At 46.4% G+C, this 7,336-nt stretch overlaps 1 pseudogene; it reads left to right on the forward strand.

The window, feature by feature from the left end:
- Positions 1–2,165: 2,165 nt before the first annotated feature.
- Positions 2,166–2,746, forward strand: LOC128588702 (60S ribosomal protein L14-like; annotated as a pseudogene).
- The last annotated feature ends 4,590 nt before the right edge of the window (positions 2,747–7,336 follow it).

The raw sequence follows: 7,336 nt of genomic DNA on the forward strand, positions 1-7,336 counted from the left end.
AAAAAACATCTGTGATTTCTAGTGGTGACAAAGTCCCAGGCACTGCTCATATTGTTGTTTGTTGCCTACTTTCATCATTGAAGGGAATGTTAACATCTAGTTGGGGGTTCATGACAATAAAGACACACACAAGCACATTCCCCCATTTAGAAACGTGTATAGACAAACACACACATTTCCCTACTTAGAAGTGCAAAAACACACAAATATGATCAAATGTCCACTTAGACGTGGACAAACTCCCTAAATTCTGGTTGAGAACACTTGACCAAGTCACACTGTGGCCATCCTGGGCCTGATTTGTGGCAGCCTCCTACTCACCTCCAGGCATCCACCCTGACCCCTTGGTCCATTCTCTGTGCAACAGTCCAAGGACTCCTGCCCTGTGTACATTTTACTATATTGCTGCCCTGCTTCAAAGCCTGCAACAATTCCTCATCACCATAATGAAGATCCAAAGTCCTCACCTCAGCTGATGAAGAGCAGCGTGATCTGGGCCCTGGCTACTCCACCCCATCTCCATTTTCCCATCGGCTCCTCACTCACCCTACTCTCATCTGCCTGGTGATGTTCCTCTCCACAGTATCCACGTGGCTCCTTCACTTCCTTGGGGCCTCTGTTGAAATGTCACCCACTAGTGGAGGCCTTTTCTCATCCCCCCACCCCATCTAAGACAGCCCCCGCCACATTCTCTGTCCTCAGGCCCTGCTTTATGTCCTACTGACATGTGCTGTGTGTGTACCTGTATCCCTCTTGTGTCTACCCCGCTAGACAGCAAGGCCTTATCCCCCAGTACTGGAGCACAAGATAGAGGGGCCTACCATGCAGAGGGGCTCAGTACTCGTCTGCAGACTGAACAGGTGGAGAAATGTAAGGTCCATAATGGCTGGTCATGAGACTGGGGCAAGGTCAGTCAGGATAGCTGCTCATGTAGCTGGACCACGAGCAGCTGAAGTTTGTCCTCTGCTTCCCAGCCTCTCTGCATATAACCCAGAACCTGTGTCACTTGTGTTGCCACCTGACATCCCACAGCCACGTGGCTCCACGAATTAGGAGAATTAGTGGTGAAGGGTAGGGCCAGAGCAGGCCCTGTAGAAAGGAAGGCCCAGTAAGTACTCTTGTCACTGGGCAATACCTCCTCAGACCCCGCCCCTGAGCAGGCAGATTGAGGGGGGTAGTGGAGCATGGAGACTAGGGAGCTTGCCTAAGGCACTGGGACAAGGAAATAGAAACCTTTTTAGAAGATGCTAAGCATGGCTGTTAATGCCTCAGAGACAGATACAGCTTATTTTTGGCTATTTCTAAAAATCTTCCCTCAAAAAAAGATCTTGTTCTCATGGAAGATCTGCAAAAGTATTATCTGCCAGTAGTTTCGAAACATTCTGATGTAGGCTCGGCGCCTGTAGCTCAGCAGCTAGGGCACCAGCCACAGACACCGGAATTGGTGGTTCAAACCCAGCCCAGGCCTGTCCAACAACAATGACAACTACAACCCAAAAATAGCTGGGCGTTGTGGTGAGTGCCTGTATTCCAAGCTACTTGGGAGGCTGAAGCAAGAGAATCACTTAAGCTCAAGAGTTTGAGGTTGCTGTGAGCTGTGACTTCATAGCACTCTACTCAGGGTGACATAGTGAGACTCTCTCTCAAAAAAAAATCTGATGTAAAAACTCAAGTGTGAGCCGGGCAGGGTGCCTATAATCCTAGCACTCTGGAAAGCCAAGGTAGGTGGATTGCTTGAGCTCAGGAGTTCAAGACCAGCCTGAGCAAGAGCAAGAAAAATTGCTTCTCTAAATTATAGCTTTCAAATGAAGGCTATAACCCAACTATAGCACAAGGCTATGAGGAAAGGGCCAAGGAAGGGGAAGGGAGGGGGGAGGTTACGGTGGAGGGAGGGCAATGGGTGAGGCCACACCTACGGTGCATCTTAGAATGGGTACAGGCAAAACTTACTAAAGGCAGAATACAAACGTCTTCATACAATAACTAAGAAAATGCCATGAAGGATACGTTGAACAGTTTGATGAGAATATTTCAGATTGTATATGAAACCAGCACATTGTACCCCTTGATTGCACTAATGTACACAGCTATGGTTTAACAATAAAAAAAAATAGAACCCCCTCCCAAAAAAAAAGAAAAATTGCTTCTTGCTGGACACTGCCAAAATGGTGTTCAGGTGTTTCATAGAAGTTGGCTCAGTGGCCCATGTCTCCTTTGGGCCTCATGCCGGAAAGCTGGTCGCGATTGTAGATGTTATTGATCAAAACAGAGCTTTGGCTGATGGACCTTGCACTCAGGTAAGAAGACAGGCCATGCCTTTCAAATGCATGCAGCTCACAGACTCTCTCCTCAATTTCCCACACAGTGCCGAGCAGAAGGCAGGTATAAATACAAAATGGACAGCCACAAGATGGGCCAAGAAGAGGGAAGCCAGAGAAAAGAAAGCTAAGATGACAAGTTTTGATCATTTAAAAAATATGAAGGCAAAGAAAATAAGGAACAGAATAATCAAGAATGAAGTTAAGAAACTTCAAAAGGCAGCTCTTCTGAAAGTTTCTCCCCCAAAAAACACTTGCTAAAGTTCTGGCAAAAATGATGACCACTGCAGACAAAACGGCTCCAGCCCAGAAGGTTCCTGCTCAGACAACCACAGGCCAGAGGCAGAATCTCCTCCGAAAGCTCAGAAGGGTCAAAAACCCCAGCCCTGATAGCATCTGCTCCCAGGGTATCTGGCAAGGACGTGTAAGAGGCTATAATGAGAGTAATGTAATAAAGGTTCTTTATGACATGTTGGCAAAAAAAAAAAAAATGAAAGAAAGAAAAAGAAAAAGAAAGAAAGAAAGAAAAATTATCCAGGCCTTGTGGCAAGCCCCGGTAATCCCAGCTATTTGGGAGGCTGAGTCAGGAGAGGCAGGAGGATCCCCAGAGCCCAGGAGTCTGAGGTTGCTGTGAGCTAGGCTGAGGCCATGGCACTCTAGCCTGGGCAACAGAATGAGACTCTGTCTCAAAAAATAAAAATAAAAACTCTAGTGTGTTGGCCAAAAATAGGCTTTGTTGCTTGATGGTTTCACCACTTATTAAATATTCTACCCATCAATTTAAAAATAAGCACAGATATTTAAAACTCTTTCAATAAACATAAATAAGAACAACGAAGCTTGAAGTGTTGTTGCTGTTTTAACCTTGTTTTTGAATTATGCCTTGGTTACAGGAGAGGTATCAAAAGAAATGAGAGGCTTGGCGCCTGTAGCTCAGCGGCTAGGGAGCCAGTCACATACACCAGAGCTGGCGGGTTCTAATCCAGCCTGGGCCTGCCAAACAACAATGACAACTACAACCAAAAAATAGCTGGGTGTCGTGGTGGGTGCCTGTAGTACCAGCTACTTGGAAGGCTGAGGAAAGAGAATCGCTTAAGCCCAAGAGTTTGAGGTTGCTGTGAGCTGTGACACCACGCACTCTACCAAGGGCAACAGCTTGAGACTCTGTCTCAAAAAAAAAGGAGAGAAATGAGAATAAAATGACAGAGTGATCCAAAAATAAATGATGTGGTATAGATTCAGGGATAAACAGTGAAGAATGCACAAAGAGATAAAGAATCATAAAAAGACCTGATGAAAATATTTCAAATTATATATAAAACCAGCACATTGTAACCCCATGATTGCATTAATGTACACAGCTATGATTTAATAACAATAATTTTTAAAAGACCTACCTACATACACAGATGAACATTCTCACACTGGTGCCTTTTAAGACACTGTCACTAAAGGTTTTGAGACCATGTTGCCTTTTTAGAGCCACAGGCACCAACAGCCATACCATCTTCAAGTACTTGCCCTTGAGTTGTATGAACTTGGCATGTGACGGACTCCAAATTTCCCAGCCTTTTCTAGGACTATCTGGCATGAACCTCCAGCCTCAGATCATAGTTCATCTTATTTGATAGTCACATAAAAGCATTATGCAAGTGGTTGCCATCAGGTATCTGAATCACCAGGACTCTTCTTTTGTCCCTATATGAATTTATTGATGATGATAAACTAATTTTTAGACAGGACTGGAATCTCTCAAAATGCGATATTCATATTGTGTCTCTAAGGGCCCTTTCTAGAGCAGGTGCCCATCCCCAGATACAGGTAAGGAAAGTGAGGAAGAGAAAGGTGATGCTGCTTGCCTGGGGTCTGAGTGCAAATGAGTTACTGTCAGAGTCAGAATAAAGAAGCAGGGAGCAGCCAGTTCTCCTGCCTCCTGGTGCTGGGTGCGTCCCACTTGCCCTCCTTCCCTGTCCTCCCCCACCTGCTGTCCCTGGAGGAGAGCAGGATGTCTGTGCTCCTGGCCACCTCCTAACTCGGGCAGCACGCAATCACCAGGGAGTCATTCTACCCTTTTGATGAGGGGCATGGGTGTTGCCAGCTGTGTATGACAGGGGAGGAGCCAAAAGGGCAGCTCTGGGAAGGCCTGTTTCTGAGAAACAGAGAAAAAACAAGGTTTTAAACACATGGCATCCAGGTAGGCTGAATATGGAAACAAAATAATAGCCGTGCTTTGGGAAATCCCCATCCTTACCATGTCTGAGGACACTGGCCCGGATTAAAGGAGAAGGAGGGAGGGAAGGGGCAAACCAAGAGGCCCAGCGCTGCCATCAGCCGGGTTTGAAGTAGGCCCTAGCGCTGTTCTCTGCTGCCGCTAACTGGGACGGCCAGATGAGCCACAAGACTCTCACCAGGGTGGCCGTGAGAGTCGGGCCGTTAGTAAATACATGCTGGTTGAGAGAAGGGCTGCACGGATGGGCAGGTGGATGGTTGGAAGAAATAAATGAAGCAATCAGTGCTCTGTTATTACTGTTTCCACAGGCAGAAGGTTCTAGTTGTAGTTGCATTTCTGTATTTCTGGAACTGTTTTTTGGTTGGGAATATTGGATTCCGTCATTAACCAAATTTTTGTTATTTCTTAATTGAAGTGGGCATTTAACGAGAGCAGGCAAGTTCTCGCAAAGAAACTCCCTCAAGATAGCTGGTTGGAAGATGTCACCTGACCCTTCACCTCCTCTCCTCACCTGCCCATTACCAGCCCAGAAAGAGTATCAACTGCTTCTCTAGAGGACCAATGATGTCATCTTTGCAGGAATTTTATTATCTAGCAGGTCAACCTGACTTTACTGGGCTGTAAACCCTGGGGTGGGGAACCCACCACCCAGAATCACATCTAAATCTTTGTTTTTAACCAGTCCTCAATGAGAATTCACTTGAGTGTGATGTGGCTTCACTGTTTAATTTGAAGAGAACTTTGTCCATGCAGCAGAGAAAATAGAGCACTGGTCTTAAAGCAATAAAACCCTGGGCTTTGTTTGTTCTCAAGCAAGACATTTAATCACTTTAGATCTGAGTTTCCTAATTTTCAAAATGGTATGATGTCCTGCCTCTCACAGAATGTTGTACAGATCAGATGCAAATTAGTTGATGCGGCTGAGCATTCCTTACAAATATAAACCACTTGTGATAATATTTATCAAGCACTTGCTTGGTGCCAGGTATTGTTCCAAGAACTTACATAAACCAACTCATTTTGATCTTGATAATAACACTATGAGTTGGGTACTGGTGTGACCATATTTTTAGATGAGGAAACTAAGATGCCCACCCAAGACCACCTAGCTGGGGAGTCTGGCTGCAGAGCCTGCACTGTACCCACTATCCACACTCTTCTGGGTCAAGTGTGTCAGCACTGAGTGGATGTTCAGTGGGTGGTTGTGTGGTATTGGCATTAACATCCCAACCAAAGGCTGATTTCAAAACTTATACAAGGCCCACCATTATTGCTTGTATTTGTCTGAAGCCCTTGACAGAAATTTTTGAACTGAGGTTGTTACAAGAAAAGGAAAACTGAGGTTCAAAGAGGTTAAAAGCCTTAGACCAACATCATCCAGCCAGGAAGCGACGTGAGCAGGACTTGAACCCAAGTCCCCAGAACTCATACATCTGCCTCCTAATCAGGCCACCTCTCCTTCCCGTCTGTGCATCTGCTCAGCTGCTGTGCTCAGGAAGCCTGAATGCTGAGACAAAGTGGGGAACACATTTTTCTCCTGCTATTGGGGTTCTGCATAAAAGGCAATCGTTTAAAGAGACAGGTACAGGAAGGCAAAGAAATCATTTTGGAGCCTGGAGTACGGTCTGAGAAAGAAGACACAGACAGGACTCCACAGTGGGGCCAAGGGTGGGGCAGTGCACCAAGGGTGGGGCAGTCTCTGGTCACAGGACACCAGAGAAGCCACTTCACCAGCCAGGTGAGGAGAAGGGGTTTGAAATGAACATGTGGACCACACCCATGGCCCTGCCACGTGGCTCTTTTGTTCAAGGGAGCTCATCCCTGGTGTATGTAGTGTGTGTGGTTCCCCAGTGGGCTCACCCTGGTATGTCTGCAAATACCATACCCTCTGCTTTGGAAGGCTAGCAACACACGTCTCTTTGAGTGGGCAAGCCCACCCTGCATTGTGCTATTTAAAAATGGCCAGCTGGACTCACAAATCCCAGTGTTTTTCATCTTGGGCCAAAAAAACAGGGGGGTAATTTCCAAAAGTTCTTTCAGTTGCCCAAACATGGTGTCCACTCACACTACCTTAAGACATTTTCCAGAATAGCCCCAGACAGGAGCCCAGAGCATTTTGAGCAACTTGAGCTCAACTGAGTCACAGCTTTCCTTTTTTTAGGTCAAGACTACTCATCTAAATAAGGTACAAGAGAAGCTAGTGTTTTAAGCCGTTGTGACAAGATGAAAATAGCTCCCCAGCTCCCTCCTCCCCACTTTTCAACCTTCAATACCAAGGATCTGTAATTGAAATGGTGGTTAAGGGAATACCCACCAAGGAGGCTCTTCTGTTAGCTTTGGACCAACACGGGAGGACGGGCATCTGGCCACTGGGCTCTGGCTTGGCCCTGCAGACCCCAAGTGCCTGAGACATGAAAGATGACACATATAGGGCTCAGCTCGCCAGCTGAACAAACTGAAAGAGATGCCGGAAGGTGTGGCCCAGGAGAAGCCCTGCCTCTGTCTGAGATCCCAGCAGAAATTCACATTAGAGGCTCACTGCGAAGACCAGATTCAAAAGAACAAGTTCCCCAAACAGAAACCCACACTGGAGACTAAGAGTGAGACTTTGGCTCCACCAAGGTGGGGGTTCTGTGAGGGTAAGAGCCACTGTGTCTTATCCACCGTGCTTCCTTCCTTCTTAAAAAAAGACTGGCTCACAGAGGGTGCTCAGTGACTATTTAGTGACAGCGGATTCAGTTTCTCTCTCCCGTGGCTATCAAAATCAGTAAGCTGACTTGGAAATAAC

This window comes from Nycticebus coucang, chromosome 6 (assembly GCF_027406575.1).
Source record: "Nycticebus coucang isolate mNycCou1 chromosome 6, mNycCou1.pri, whole genome shotgun sequence".
NCBI lineage: Eukaryota > Metazoa > Chordata > Mammalia > Primates > Lorisidae > Nycticebus > Nycticebus coucang.